General features: G+C 42.2%; 1 long non-coding RNA gene across 1 annotated transcript; it reads right to left on the bottom strand.

The window, feature by feature from the left end:
• Nucleotides 1–12,315: 12,315 nt before the first annotated feature.
• On the bottom strand, nt 12,316–16,405 carry LOC121037736 (uncharacterized). Its single transcript, XR_005793951.1, has 2 exons — nt 15,890–16,405; nt 12,316–15,391 (listed from the first exon to the last, which is right to left on the bottom strand). It is a non-coding gene; the product is annotated as an uncharacterized LOC121037736 (long non-coding RNA).
• Between the last annotated feature and the right edge of the window lie 241 nt (nt 16,406–16,646).

The raw sequence follows: 16,646 nt of genomic DNA, 5'->3' as shown, positions 1-16,646 counted from the left end.
TATAATTAAAACAAAACAAAGCAAAAGAAAAAAAAAAGAAGAAGAAGATCAATAAACAATTATTTACCTTGATTGCATTTCCAAATTGAGGTTCCCTTATAATCTCCCAATTATTATCATTTAATTTAAGATGTTCTTATACCCCTTCTTTTCAAGCAGATGGTTCTGAATCGTGTTTGAATAATTTTATTGGCTACATGTTGCAGTATAACAATTGGGTTTTTTTAAATGAACTTAGGGTAGAAAAATCGAGATGAAAGAGTTACTTTCCTGTATTTCTGGCGGTTTTTACATCCGTCCTTCTTGCCGATAGGGTGGAGCTAGTGTTGTTTATTTAAATAGGAATATGGAAAGTGAATTTAACCTCAGAAAATCAGTCTTTCTCTAGTACACTTTTTTTTTCTATACCTCCCCAGTTTGAGGAAGCAGAAGTGGCTTGGCAAATAAATTACAGTATTTAGGATTGTAATCTTAACCGAATACTATGAGAAGGAAAAATACATTGTGTTTCCTTTTTGAGCACCTTTCTTCCAAGTGCTGTTGGAAAATGTTTGACGTAGGGAGACAATTTTTTGAAAAAAGTCATTGGATGACTATCCTAATGAGGAACCTTTGGCAACAGATGACTAAAGCCCAATTTCTCTCAGGTACGGACTTCTCAGAAATCTCCAATAACGCGACTTTGTGGCAGGGAAAGACGGTACTCTGGGACAAGCTGTATTCAAATTAGTCTCCAAATCCAGTTGTGTAAATGCCCTTGCCTCAATGTGACTCATTGTTCTCTAAACTTAGTAATCTAATCCTTTTGGCGCTGGTCATATTTGTGCATTGTCTTCTGCCTGATGTTCTTAAAATCTGTTTCTTGACTGACCTACCTAATGGCTTATTGGAGAGCTTTCTTGAATACCATCATCGTCTGTATACTTTGCAACTCAGCCAGATTTTCACTTCAGGAGGCCAAATCAATACTCTTGCACAAGCAAAAGGCACCTCGTTGGGGTGGATGTAGACCTTAGTCATAAGGCTGAGTGAACAGAGAGATAGTTGGATTTCAGCCCTGCTGGCTTCATAGGTCAGAAGCCACAGAGCATTGCACCGACTGGCCCTCCAGAGGTAATAGCCCAGTGTAATTTGTAGCTTATACGTGGGTGGGCACAATCAGAATCCAGGTATTGGTAACTCGAATTCCTCATGAAACTGATTTAACCACCTCCAATTATTACTTAAGAATCACCTGTTCAATGAATGAAAAGCCAAACCACCCTGCTTAAAATGCAAAACCACCCATAGTGTAGAGTTTTGTCCAGAAAAGGAAGCCTTTTGTACTTTTTTTTGTCTTACCCTATCCTTAAATTATGAATTTAAGTGAAATTGAGAAGTCCATAGATGAAGACCATAAGTCACATGGCTGTCCTATATATGCACTTACCATCAACACCCAGTTTACACTTAAAACAAAAAACTAGCAATAATTTACCGTACTGGGCCTAATGGTTAGTTGGCTGGGCTTCGGATTTAGAACACCAGGGTTATAATCCTGGCTTGCCATGGTCCTGAGCTAATGATTCTTTCTCAGCCTCCATTTCCTATCTGTAAAAGGAGGATGATAGGATCGCCTCGCGATCAGGTTTTTAATGCGAGAAGTTTCATGCAACGCACATAGGATTGTGTTTGACACATAGTACTTGCTCAAAAACCTGAGATTATAGTATTAATTTAAGACGCAAGCAATATTAGGTAATGTTATTTAAATAGTGACAATTCATTTGCATCCTCAAATAGAATGGGTCACTTACATAATATTACAAAGCACGTTACGCTTTTTTATATTACAGTGGAAGGAAGATACAAGAACCAGTGATAGTCCTCAGCGGACACACAATAACTATCTGGAGCCTTCTGCCCTCCTCCATGGGAGCACTCCCTCTGGAGCGTCAGCTGCTACAACAGTGGCCAATGTATTTAGTTGGCCTTCTCATCTTTTCTAGGGGGGGAGCTTCTTATTATAAATCAATCTTCTCTTCACGTGAACTTATCCCTTAAAGAGCGAGAAAAAAAGACATCAAACCCATTCTGGATCCGTACAAAGATTTGTTTACTTACTTTCCTTTTATTTCCTGGTAGAAGATATCTAATGGACCAAAGCTCTCTCAGTGTAGTAGGAATACTGGATTTAAATGTATCACTTTCTTTAAGCTGTTAATCCAGACTAAACTAACTCCTCCGATTACTTAAAAAAAAAAAATAATAATAAAAGAGTGGGGGATAATAATAAAAAAAGCTTGGCGGAGGGGAAAGCAACAGGAAGGAGAACAGATCTCATTTTAGCCCCCAAATACTCTGTTTAAAAAAAAAAATAAATAACAGCAGAAGAGGCTGGTGTTGCAGATGAGGGGATAGGGAGCATACTTATGTAGGCCAGTGTTCAAGATGATATCAATAAATCACACTCTCATTCCTTTCCTATTTGTCTAAGCCCAGGTATTTTTTTTTTTTAATGTTTTAGTTATTTTTGAGAGAGAGAGAGAGAGAGACAGAGACAGAGAAAGTGAGCTCAAGTGGGGGAGGGGCAGAGAGAACCGGGGGACCGGGGATCCAAACCAGCTCTGCCCTGATAGCAGGGAGCCAGACTTGGGGCTCGAACTCAGGAACCGCGAGATCAAAACTTGAGCTGAAGTCGGTCGCTCAACCGACTGAGCCACCCAGGAGCCCCTAACTCCAGGTCTTCATCTCTTCCTTTCCCAATGAAACTTTTACAGACGCTTTTCTCAGGGTGTCCTTTTTGTGGCTCTCAAGTCCTGCCTCCGGCTCCCAGATTAAAAATAGAAAAGGGGATGTGAATGGAATTGTATCTGAGCCAGCCTGTTTCCACGTGAGAAAACCCTAGCCGGAGAATGGTTTGTTAGATACATGTCACCATGAAATTATCTTATTGGAATAGAAAAATAATATAAAAATAGTTTATAAAAATAGTTTATAAAATAGAAAATAGAAAAATACTATAGTAGGTCAAGCCGATTGGCCTTACACTTGCAGTTTCTGGTTATCAAGTTCTACTGCATCATGTGATTAGTTGTGGCTTCTTTAAGGCTATTAGACTTGAATAAGAACACCAAGTAAGGTAAAATTTAACAATGTCGTGCCTGGCAAGGTGATTTAATGTGTAGTACGATACCATTTTAAAATAGCCATTTAAGATGATGTGATAATCACTACATTTTTTTTTTTTTAATTAAGAGAGCTGTTCCTACTTGTGTACATCTTTAAGTTTCTGAACATTTTCCTAACTATGACCTGATCTGATTTGATCTCATAATAACTTGGGTGAGATACTGAATACAAGTATTAATTCTAAGGTACACTGGAGTTTTCCACTGCAGACTCTGTTCACATTTTCATCAGGTTTTAACTTCTATTTGTATCTTTGGATTCCTCAAACCAACCTTTGCTTTTTATATTTGCTTCGCTTGGATCAAGGCTTCCAAATGAGCTCGGCTACATTTTTTTTCTTTTTTTTTTTTTTTAACATTTTTATTTATTTTTGCCAGAGAGACAGAACAAGTGGGAGAGGGGCAGAGAGAGAGGGAGACACAGAAGTGGAAGCAGGCTCCAGGCTCTGAGCTGTCAGCACAGAGCCCGATGCGGGGCTTGAACTCATGAGCCATGAGATTATGACATGAGCCGAGGTTGGACGCTCAACCGACTGAGGCACCCAGGCCCCCCTCTTTTTTTTCTTTTAACGTTTATTCACTTTTGAGAGACAGAGAGACAGAGCGTGAGAGTGGAAAGGGCAGACAGAGAGGGAGACACAGAACCCAAAGCAGGCTCCAGGCTCTGAGCTGTCAGCACAGAGCCTGATACAGGGCTTGAACTCAAGGACTATGAGATCATGACCTGACCCAAAGTTGAACGCCCAACCACCTGAGCCATCCAGGCGCCCGTCGGCTACGTTTTTCTATGGGTTGTTATAAATTGATACGTGTGACTGTTACAGATCCTGGGACAGGGACCCAGAGCCCGGTAGGAATCAAACACCTACCAGACTTACCTCACTGGGCAGCAGATCAGGTTTCAGTGCACACTAGCTGGGTAAGTCTGGCTCTGTTATCCCATAGATATCACTAATTTAAAAATATTCTGATGCCATTCAAAATACAAAGTCATACAATTCATATTTGACCAAGCTGACACGGGAGTCCAGGTCTCAAGATCTCTGCTTAACTTCCCCTTTGCCTCTCTTCCTTGCACCTGACACGAAACCAGTTCAATGATGGCATATAAAAAGGGAGCTTGGGAACAGCTTCCAACAGTGCCTTAAAGAGTCACTTCATTAAAATTAAAAATAATTAAATGAAATAAAGAGTCACTTCATCCCTTCCCCTTCTCCAAAACTCCTGTGACCCCATCCATGAAATCAGCTGGAAGCGACAGAGAGGAGCCAGGGTTCTATTCTCTGTCCCTTTCTGGACAGGAAATCACCACAAAATGAAAATGACGAGCCTTATCCACAGCCATAGCCGGGCCGGTCTGCTCTCCCCTGTCATTCTCGACGACCAACTTATTCATGTTTTATTCGTGATTTGTAGAAAGTGCCGTGGCTCGTGGTTGTCAAAAATCTATTTTTGCTGAGTGTTTGCTCTCATTTAAAATTAGTGTCTTAAGCACTCGCATGTGTATTGTTGAAAACTCTCAGCACACACACATCCACACACGGGCACACACAGTCACTGAACACACCGAGCAAGCCTTCTCTTTGTACGCTAACGAAGAAACCTAGGTACATCCATGACCTGATCAGTCTTGGAATTCAAAATTGCAAAAGCTCTAATAAGAAATGTGTTCCATTTCATAAATAAATGTCCCTCCGTTGCTTTCCCGTTTTGTTTCTGAACCACTGACAAGTATTTTATTTGTCTTCTGGTGAAAGCTAAATATTTGATGAATTCCATCGGCTCATAGCATATTTGTTAAACACAAACTCTGCTTCCTGTTCGGGATCGAGCAATAAAATTTGTGTTTGTTTGGGTTGGCAAGTTTTTGAGTAGACTCTACACTGTAACTCTTCGCATATTTGAACCGTTTGTCCAAGGTTGTGGAACTCTGTATCAGAACTCTTGAATGGAGGGTTTCTTGGCATCCCTCTTATCATTCCTTAATTCTTTTGTATTTAAAAAAAATAACTCATTCAGTTGGTACAGAGTCCTCACTATACCTTTCTAAAAGATGTTGGAACAAAGTAAAAGTGAAATTTTTTTTTTGCCATCTTTTAGATTTCTCCTGAATATGTTGACAAAGCTTGTTTTGACGCACTGGTTTTGTTTTGTTTTTGTGTTCTTTGATGCACTAGTTGTAAAAGAAGAAGAAAAGAAACCAACTGGCAGGAAATGTATCAATAATCATTTGTTAATAGCATTTCAAGGTTAGAAAAACACAAGGTCTGTCTAATTTTTATGCGTCACTGATTAGCTTTTTGTGAGGTGTATACCTTTTGGGGTGTGCAATCTAACTAAGCTTTCCCTGAGGCAGGGGAGGCGTTTCCTCTTCCTTCCTTTTCATTAAGTCATAGTATCTTTGCCTCCAGGTGTTAACATTATAATCATAATCTACATAAAAATTGTCAATTTAAAACTCCATCCATTATGATCTCAAATAGATAGTCAAAATACAAGATGGCGAATATCCACCCTCTACCACCATGTAAAGGTAGAAAATGACATGTTTGCATTAAGAGTGCATTAATTGAGGGAAATTAAAACTCTGTTAGGACACAAGATAAATTAGAGGAGATGTTGTTGGATAGGCTTTGAGTAGCAGCCCCAAGCACACTTGGTTTCTTCTCTGACAAAAGCCCTGTAATCCCAATGGGCAGAGCCATGAGTTTCTTTCCTTCCGTTGTTTCCCAGGGCCCCAGCCTGTGCCAAGTAGCAGACAGAGAAAAGTCCCCAAAGGAGCAAAGATAAAGATAGTGTGATAGCTTAGGCAAGCACAGAATGAGCCTCTGAACTTAGAGAGGAATTGATATAAAAATGTAAAAAGTGAAAGTTAAGGGAGGAAAAACAACATGGCTGCACTGCTGGATGATTGGACTGGGGCCAAGGAGAAGGAACAGTATGAGCTAAATCCTCACATCCTGTGGATGAGGCCATACCTGAGAAAGCAGAAGGAGAAGGAAAGCCGGTCTGCGGGAAACAGGCCATGGAAGGGTGGATTCAGTTGGTACAGGCTGAGCATGGGGTGCGTATCCATGGGGCAGTTTTGATGGAGGTGGTGCCCCCAGACCTCAGCAGTAGCACAGAAAGAGTAGGGAGTGTATTCCTCATGCACAAAGGTGACATCATCCAAGGTGTATATGGAGAGACTAAAGGCATGCATGAGGTTAGAGGAAAGGTAAATTGAGGACCTGTGGACAGGACAGGAGACAAGACAGTGAAAATCCAACATGAAAACAAGTGTATCATTTATGCTATCCACAGTAGGGAACAATGAAAGATTTTTAAGCACCAGAGTGACATTGTGAAAATTGAGGGGAATTAGCCAGGAGATCGTGTGCAACATCACATCACATGCTAAGGAAATAATTGTCTGTCCCCTGAAATATCCTAGACACTATACACAGCGCAGAGATTAATAGTGAATAAAAAAAAATACGACCCCTACGTCACAGAGAGAACAATGAGCAAAGGAAGAATCTAGAGAGAAATGTTCCAGTGACAACGGCACTGTGAAAATCCAGGTTTAAAGAAAAATGACTTGATTATATATAAAAAAAAAATTGTTTTGTTTTGTCTTTTCAGTTTGGGTGTGTTTTGTTATTGTTGTTGTAGAAAAGTAATCGGTATTTGAGAAACAATTGGAAATAAGAAGTTGGAACCGAGATACATAAATGATGAACGTGAGGTTGGCAAGATTGGCTCATGTTAAGATCATGGTGACCATAGCAAGGCTAAGTCCAATGGAGTAGGAAACTTTTGTAATGGGGAACATATGAGTGATTCATTTTATTTTATTTATTAACTGCTAGAGCTCTAGAACATGCTTCCCAAAGCTTCTACTGATATCTTCTCCAGTTAATTTGGTCTGAGTCTTAAATTTTATCTGTCACAATTTACCTAGAGCATGAAACTTAGTTTTTCTGTTTGTTGCTCTTCTTAAATTACTCCAATAAGATATGTTAACAGGACAGGGAGGTGAGTATATGTGGGTAAGTGTGTGCATAGAAGTACATATTCTCTACATCGTTGTGAAAAACAGAAACCACTTTTAGGCTAAACATTGATGTAAAAATAGCTCAACTTCATTTGTAGTTGCAAATAAGTGTATATTGGACAACTACATTGTATTTCACAAACATTTTAGAGTACCAAAAAGATGAAATCACAGTCAATTTAAAGCAAGCCCTGTGTCGAATTACACAACCGTGTCAAACTCTCACATGTGTATGAAGTAGTTAGGGACCCTTCTCTGGCCCTTTGCTTTCCCATCTTTGAAATGAGGAGATTGGGCCACACAATTTCTTTCCATTTTTATTGATGTGTCTGATTATGTATAACAAGGATTTGCAGGGCGGCGGCGGGGGGGCAGATAATCAATTTTCTCTCTGCCGTAGAACAGAAAAATATTTTGTAAAGTCTTACTCCGCCATCTCATTGACCTCTTTGGAAAAAAAGTCCTATGTGCTGTGTAGAAATCATCACCTTCTGATAACCTGCCCTGCCTGGTCCATCAGTACAGGTTCTAAGTTAGCCCATTGTGGGTTACACATCCAGGAAGTAAAAAAGCCAGATGTGAAGGCACTGCATTGCTATGAGAGATGGAAAGAGAGAGAAGGATCGATCACTCCATTCTCCGTCAATTTAGTGTTTGGGTGGGTGGGGGGTTGGAGGGGAGGGGAGGGATGACTTTTATGATCAATAAAATGATGAACTGGATTTTGCTTTCATTTAAAAGATTTACACTCAATGTAGGAGCAAATAAATCATTAATCATCCAGCTATCAACAATGGTTTCCTAGTCCTTGGGGATTAAGATACATTTGAATCAAAGCACCTACTACCCCGAATTTTGAAAAAGATTTCTGTAACATCCAGAACTTGACATATATAATGTGAAAACTTGTTCCAAGTCAGTCTATGCCTCTTTTCCTGTCCCCCACCCACCCCCCCCAGCCCAGAATGGGAATCCTTGTCACTTTTCTCCATTGTTTCAATGATGAAGAAAAAAAAATAAGTCCTTTCAAATTTATTTTGAAATTTACTGCCTTATCCATTACAAACTCGATTGTACGCAGCATTCTATGCAAGTCATGCGTGGATATGGTAGAATTCGCTGCTGTTAAAATTCGATTTGCTATTACTCCATGGGGACATATTTCTGGGCACTTGACTGTGCATTCCAGTCTCTTGCCATATTGCCTACCCCCTTTTCCTTCTTGTCTTTTTGGCACCTCCTCATGTCCAACCAATTTAGCTATCTCTGTTGTCGTCCTTAAGACATTAATCTTAGAATCACCCTTTCCCAATCCTAAGTGCTCAGCAACGCATTTGCCAAAACCAGAAACAGACTCTTCTGAGTTGAACTCAAGGGTCCATATTAAAATGATATACAGACAAACAGGTATGAAATTGTGAGTGTGTATATGCATGAATCCCAATTCATATTCAGTCAAATTTGCACATGTCCTGAAGTCTTTGGAAAATGTGCCGTTCTATAAAAAGACGCCCACACTTAACGGTTCTCTGTACAACACGCAATTGTTACTGACATTGCTGTCCGGCCGCCCTTTTCGGGTGACAGAGGACACTGCTGTGAGCAGAGCCGGTTGCCTGGGAAAGCCAGCCTCCCCTGTGACCCACTTCCCCACATTTGAAACGTCGGTCCCATGTCTCACCTGGCAGGAAGGGAGCCGTGGGGAGAGCTCTGTTGGCCGCTGACCCATCGGCAGCAGGCCTGCCCAGGGAATGAGGCAGTCGGTGCCTTTGCAAGGCCGTCCTTTGCCTTTCCCTTTGTATTCTGTGAATATACAGAGGTTCAAAGAGTAAGAAATGGTCTTTCTTGTCCCCTGTGATTCCTCGTAGGCCCCTATATCTGCGGCCACTTATTCAGAACAGCCTCGTCAGCTGCGTGTGGTGCAGGGTGAGGTATAGGCACGTGCATGCTTTGCATTGTGCTTACCGCAGGAAGCTTGAACTAAGCAAAGCACAAATGAGCCAAGTTAGAAAGAGAGGAGGGCATCAGGTTCATCATCGGTGCCTTTAAATATCAGGCAGGACTAGGAAGTATGCTTTAAAAGATTTTCTTTTTCTTTTTCCAATTAAGTCTTCCCAAACAGATCTCTCCCAACCATGGTATGCACTGTCTTGTCTTCCTGATTTCCCTTTTTTGGGTCTAAGTAATGCAAGCAAATAGGCATTGTGTTTACAAACAGCCATATGGGACAGGAGAGCTCACATTACCAGTGACCGTTAGGGACCTGGCAATGGGTTTTCTTGAACCTACTCTTAAAATCAAGCCATTACTTGTGCAACCCGTCTTGTAACTTCTAGACTCAAGACATAACAGAGCAAAAACTTGTGCATTTGATAAAGTCTCAGTGCGGGTGTCACACAGGCCGACAAGGTGGGACCCCAAGAGGATGATTCGAGTCACCCGATTGTTTCAGAAATCCCACCAAGTTTACCTGACCCAGATCATAAAGACATCCAACCAACATTTTGCGTTGAGCTCTGATACAAGTGATTCAATGAGACTCTGGATTTAAAGTTGTATAAGTGTATTTATTTATTTATTTTGAGAGAGAATGAGAGAGAGGGAGAAAGAGAGGGAGGGAGGGAGAAAGCAGGGGAGGGGCAGAGAGAGAGGGAGAGAGAGAATCCCAAGCAGGCTACATGCTGTCAGTACAGAGCCCAACTGGAGCTTGATCTCATGAACCGTGACCCGGGCTAAAAGGAAGAGTTGGACCCTAACGGGCAGAGCCCCCCAGGCATCCCTGGATTTAAAAGTAAGTTGAATACAATGGAATTTCACTTTGCGCCTATTTACCTAATGGCTTTCTCCTTTGTTCGTGTTACTTTGAGTTTATACCAACTCCGTCTTTTCTTGTTCTCGATGTCTATTTGGACAACTGTGTCAAAATAGCTTAATCCCAGGCACCAGCTAGGGAAGAAAACCTCCTTTTTTTTTTTTTTTTTTTCCTCCCCTGTAAATCCAACACAGTTCCTTTTCTGTTGCGTCTGCCCCGCAGACTACATTTGTTAACATTCTTGGTGATTTCCATAAAGATGCCCACATGCAAGGTGGTGGTTGAAATATCATTTGTGCGAACGTATAGCGTAGAAAGAGGGCTCCAGAACAGAGGAGGCCCTTGGGTGGGCCGCTCTGAGGCACACTGGCGATTCAGGGGGCTCAGCTCCAAGGCCAGACTCTCTGAAGACTTATCTCTGGTACGTGCAAAGAACCCCTTTATTCCTCAAAGGAGGTTTAGAGAGCCTTCCTCTTTGAAAGACTGTGTCTTCCCCAGTTAAATGTAAACTGGTCATAAAGGCAGTAACCGCTGTCCTGGGTGGAGAGAAGGACAGGGTTTGCCGTAGCAGCTTTAGAGTCCCTCCAGGTTTAAAGGCCTTGGGGCTCCTTGACAGCGACGCTGGGCTCCACTTGTAAGGACCTCAGCCCTGGCTGCTTGGCCCACATGCCGGGTTATCATCAGCTATGACTAAGCCGGAGCCAGGTAGGAGAACAATGGCATTGTTTTGTCTCCTCACATGACGAAAGAGCAGTATGGGCACACTTTTTCTCTGTGACTCGGAGATGCATTCTCGGAATCCAAATAAGGAGACACGTCACCTGCAGAGAGTGGGGTTTCCTCCGCCACCAGTGGGAGCTCCTCGCCTAATTCTTCCCCAGAACTGATCCACCGGAAGATGAATTTCAGCCACTGAAGGGAACCCACAGTGTGTGCGTGCTGTGTGTGTGTGTGTGTGTGTGTGTGTGTGTGTGTGTGTGTGTTTCCCTTATGGGGTTTACAAAAAAGCGTTAAAAAACCCGAGCAAAAATTCAGAAGGGATTTCTAGTGCCTGAAGCAGCAGGAGCAGGGGCTTTAATAAGGACGGTCTGGGGACAATTCTACTACGAGGCTAACTCAGTTACACCAAACTCTCCCCAGCACTGTCAAGACTGGCTCTTTGGAGGTTTGAGCTATGTCAGGGCCTCACCGAAGCTTCGCGGCTGCTCGAGGCCATGCAAGGCAGCACAACCTTCTCGCCACCCCCTTTAGAGAGACAGGTCCCTTTTCTCTCCAACTGCTATCCCTTTCTGGTGCAAGGAGCTTGGGGAGACCTTCCGCACTCCACTGTGCACAGAGGTTTTCTTTTTTCTTTTTGTGTGTTTGATTGATGAGAACAGGAAGGAAAGGAAAGGATTTTGAACAACAGAAATAGAGAAAAAAAGAAGATGCGTGTAGAGATTCAGCGTATGTGGAAATACTTAAGTTTCTAAACTCCGGCAGTTCACATTGTTAATGGGTCCTGTTGGCGGTATTGCCTGTGGCTTGAGGGGCTCCGTCAAGACTTCAGGGACTTCTCCAGCTTTCCTCAAGTCACTCTGGGTGTGTGTGTGCAAGGGGGGGAAACATGGCGGAGAGATTACGTTGGTTTCTGTTGTGGTGCAGGTGGGGCCATGTGTGATTGCCTCACCCTTGAGTACAAAGGATATTCAATCAAATACCATGATCAATAAACACCAAAGGGAAGTCTCCATGGTGGGAGTGGACATGGCTGGGAGCCAAAAAAAAAAAAAAAAAAAAAAAGCAAGAAAATTGGCCCCATCTACCCTCAACATAAAGTGGATCCCTGCCTATGCAATAATTACTGTCACCTCATGAACTCGGTCTTTTCTTCTTGTTCCCATACTCAGTTTCAGCGAGAGAAAAGAGGAGGGGTCTGTAAAGGAACGATAAAGGTAGAGGGGTTATAAAATGTACCCAGCTGCCATCCTGCTTCAGAAACTCATGCTGTGCCCCCTCCCCACGCCCGCCTTTTCAGAAGAAACCCCGAAAAACTAATGAGAAAAAAATTGAAAGTCCATGAGAAAAAAAAAGAGAGAGGTTTTGCCCCCGTCTTTTGATGCATAGAGCCTACCAGATACAGATGTTCCTGAGCGGAAAGCATAGTGAATAGTAAATGAGATGACAGAGTATGTTCTCTAAAGTGGAGTTGTCTTAACCAGGATTTAGAGTTCCTCTTAGAAAAAAGAAAGAGCTCTGAAAAATCGGAAGATAAGCCTAAGGAAAGCAGGCTGGGGCAAGAAAGACCGGAATCTAAATACATTTACTTAAGTTTGTATTTATATACAAAGAAATACCAACAACGGTCTTTATTAGAAGAGTTGTACTGGGTTTTTCTATATGCAGTTTATCGTGTTCTTCCTCTCCCCCACCTAAAGAAAAACAAACTTTAAGACTATGCACACTTTTTTCAGGATGAGAAGAGAGAGGAAATCATGTTTCTTTGGAACCAAAGGTCAAAGGGGAGGAGCACAGAGAGACGGTGAAATGATCAGCCAGAAAGTGAACTTTGGCCCCCGGGGGGCCCTAACCTGTGGTTCTAGATACGGCTTCCAAGATTCTCATCCTGTAGCTATTGAATCAAACACTAACCTAGGGGCCGTTGGGAAGGGATTGTTGGGATGTAATTAGCTATGGAGAGGATTCCAGTGGGCACAGCCCAGCCGGGCAAGCCCTTGACACGCACAGGTTTTCAGGCTGGTGGAGGAGGTCAGAGCGATGCAAAGAGAGAGGGAGACTTGGTGGAAGTTTGGCAGGAGGGTGGAATTCACCTGCTGTCGCGTTACTAGAGGGCTTCCCAGTAAAGAATGGGAGGCGGTCTCAAGACCTGGGAGCGGCACCTGCTGACAGCCAGCAGGGACGCAGGGTCTCTCAGTCCGGCAGTCTCCAGGTACCGACCTCTGCCGGTGACCTGGAGGACTGCAGGAGGCGGGGAGCTCCAGGTGGAGCACAGCCGGCTGACCCTGGATTTCACCCTCCAGAGAGACCCGCGGCAGAGAACCCAGCTCCACCCTCCTGGCCTCGGGGCTTGGGGACCTGCAAGGTCACACACAGGTGGTGTGGTAGCACTGGGACTGCCGTACTTGGTCACGACTGCCACACACACTCCCTCCTTACAGAAATCAAAGTGAAAGGAAAAGAGGAGCAAGTGACCTTGCAGTTCCTTCCTCCTCCATAAAAGGAGCTGGATTTTCTCCTCCGGTTCCTGACACAGGGCCAGCTGAGGGTCCGCGCCACAGGCCATCTAAAGTCCCCACGTCCTCACCGGAGCCTCTCACGACGGCCTGTGCTAGAGTGAGCCCCATGCCCACGTCGGAATGGCACCGGCTCTTCCAAGATAAGATTTCTGAGACATCTTTCTCTTTGTGCGCCCCCCCCCCTTTTGAACGTGCACTTCAGTTTGTGAAGGAAAAGCTAAACCCTTGTGAGATAGCACCCCTGCATTTCTTAGAGTATACGCTCCCAAGTTGCAACTAAATGAGCCGCGAAACGCAAAGTGTTGGCAGATGGGAAACCCCCTTCAGTGTGTGCGGGTGTGCTCCCCAAATGACCTTCCTTTTAATTTGCTGTCATGTCAACTGCAGATTGATTAATAGAAAGGACTGGAAGTGTATTCTATATAGCAGGGGATAAAAAATGCCGTTTTCCTCTTGTTTTTGTTTGACATTGGAAATCAGGGAAGAGATTGTTAGGGTAATAAGTATACAGTGTCTTCCAGGGAATACTAATAATCTCTGTCCCACCCCTTCGGAGCAAATAAATAACCTCATTATTACCATAATGAAAACAAGTTGGGGAATTTCCCAAGGACACGTGGAGACAAATTCCGTCTTCCTATCTCCCTGCCCAACATCTTTGGCGTATAGAACGAAAGAAAGCATAGAACCACCAGAAATCGTTTTTTCTCCCCTTACTTCGTTTCACTGCTGGACACTGTTTCTGTCCACATTCTCTTTCTTTTTCTTTTTCTTTTTTTTTTCCGAGCCTCGACATGGAATCCAGTTATTAGGAAGTAAATTAAAAAGAAATGTTCTTGTTATATTTCCTTGTCAATAGGCTGTCCGTGTTGGCAGGGATTCTAAAGTCGAGACACTTATGAAAGCAGCGGGAACCTAACTTAAAAATTACGTAGAGAAGTGGATGAAGTAAGACGTCACAGTGTGAGCTCTCTGCCTGCCGAGCACTTTAAATTTTCTCTCTCATTTTTTTTTTTTTTAATGATCTAAAAATATCCAGGGCAGATCAACTGGGACTGCAAATAAAGAAAAGAGGCATGGGGGGAAATGCAACTCGAGTTTTTGGAAATATTTATATTTAAAAAGAAAAGAAAAATGAAAGGACATTTTAATCAACATTTTCTCGGTTATTATGAATATAATATACCCAGAATTTTTATTTCATGGCTTTCTAATTCAGTTGTATAGCTAATGGTTGTAGACTATGGTAGCATTTTAAGCCCTCATTTCCTGTATCTTTATCTTTTGTTATTTATTTCAAAAATCCAGGAATATCTATACAAATTACCCTGGATAGATGCAAATCTATGGAAATAGAGAAACCCAGTTAGGCACAAGGATCTGACTTCATTACTCTACCTCTGGCTTGAACCCATTGTCCTGTAAGCTCAAAGTTCCATAATATTTAATTCTGATACTCAAAAAAAAAAAAAGTGAATTCATTCTAAAAAACCAACCAAACCACCTATAGGTATTATTTTCTGCAGGCATTGGCTATTTGATGTGTATGGGAGTTTTAGTGGTTAAGGATATGATTGCAAGCCTGTGGGTTTTTTTTTCAAGGCTTGGTAAAATCAATCTTGTTTTGTGAGGTTGGTTTGATTTAGTAATATTTTGTGACAATTAAGGAGTCAATCATGGAAAATATATCCTAGCTAATTAGAGACCCCCCCCCTTTAATATGAGATTAAATAGATCCTTACAATCCTTTGGGAGATTATACCAAAATTGCACCTATCTGATGCATATTTAAAAAAAAAAAACAGAAATTAGTTCATTTCATTATTAAATCTTAAGGTAGGCGGTAGGTATAATTTCCCCAAATGCCTGATGGACTCCCACGTAGTAGCTTCTGTGATGAGAAAGTGTGACTCACTCAGCCTACGGATGAACTGCTCTTGGTCGTTTTGTCATCATTTTGAATGCGGCGGGCTTCGACTTGGATAAGTCTCCATAAACCTAAGTGGCTCAAACCATATCTTATTTAAAAGTCTTCATATCATTTCCCAAGCCCATGAAATAAGTGGAATTTAAATTTCGTTTTGGTCCCTTGTAAAAGCACCATCGTTCTCTTTATTTGGAATTTCAGGAAAATCACCTGGGGTAACATAAGAGTAGAAAGAAGAGAGCCACCATTTATCTCTGACCCCACGCCAGGCACAGCGCTACGAAGCTTGCATATTTCATTCGTCATCTGTCCGCTCACAATGCCAACCTGCTGATACTCTTTAGGAAGTCACAGTCAAGAATCAACACAGGGGGCGCCTGGGTGGCGCAGTCGGTTGAGCGTCTGACTTCAGCCAGGTCACGATCTCACGGTCCGGGAGTTCAAGCCCCACGTCGGGCTCTGGGCTGATGGCTCAGAGCCTGGAGCCTGTTTCCGATTCTGTGTCTCCCTCTCTCTCTGCCCCTCCCCCGTTCATGCTCTGTCTCTCTCTGTCCCAAAAATAAATAAACGTTGAAAAAAAAATTAAAAAAAAAAAAAAAAAAAATAAAAAAAAAAAAAAAAAAAAAAAAAATAGAATATAAGTTGTGAACAAATTCAAGTTTAAAACCCACACAAATACATTCCTATTAGCGATACGCAAAATATTACCTGCTGCAGTGTGAAGCAAGAATCCTTTCCCCCTCTGGCCAGTCCCCCAGAAGGACACACATGATTGACGTTTAGGTTTTGGCTCTTAAGAACAAAGGGACAATGTATACAGTCTGTTTCCTTTGATAGCAGCTCTACTCTTTGTGTCTTATTTCCCCTCTTTCATGAGAAATCTCTTCTTTGTTTTCGAAATCTAGGCGTATATATGCTTTGCCTTTTTCTTCCACGACCTAATTCTAACAAGTATCTTCCAAATGTCTCTCCGATTTCTCTGGAAAGAGGACTCACCCGGCAAACTTACCCTTCGGCATGAATTTATCCCTACCAAAGCTTATCTCTGCTCTCTGAGATCTCATTTTTTTGGAGTTCCTTTCCCAAGAGAGAGGCCTGCTTGTGATTTAAGCTCTTGCTAAACATTGATATTTCCACATGTTCTCAGTTGAACACATGAAAAGTGTTTTATTTTGTTTTCTAACCTGACACAAATTTACTTCTAAATGAATCAGGAAAAAATTGTGGGATTTTTTTTTTCTTTTTGAGATATAGCAGCACAAGATGATATTACTAAGGATGTTTGGTTTATAGTTAACTTTTGTGCACAGACCTCTGCCTTACATTGGAAATCTTTCCAGTAACTACTGACTCAGACTCGCCAAGAGTTACTAAATAAAGGCAAAGGTATCTTGACTGAGGGCCCAACTTTATGTCAACTCTTCCTTCTGGCAACTTGCATGAGCCTACATGTCACAAGTTTAGG

This window comes from Herpailurus yagouaroundi, unplaced genomic scaffold (genome assembly GCF_014898765.1).
Source record: "Herpailurus yagouaroundi ecotype Mexico unplaced genomic scaffold, PumYag 164, whole genome shotgun sequence".
NCBI classification, from domain to species: Eukaryota; Metazoa; Chordata; class Mammalia; order Carnivora; family Felidae; genus Herpailurus; species Herpailurus yagouaroundi.
This window is presented reverse-complemented; position numbering and strand designations above follow the sequence as displayed.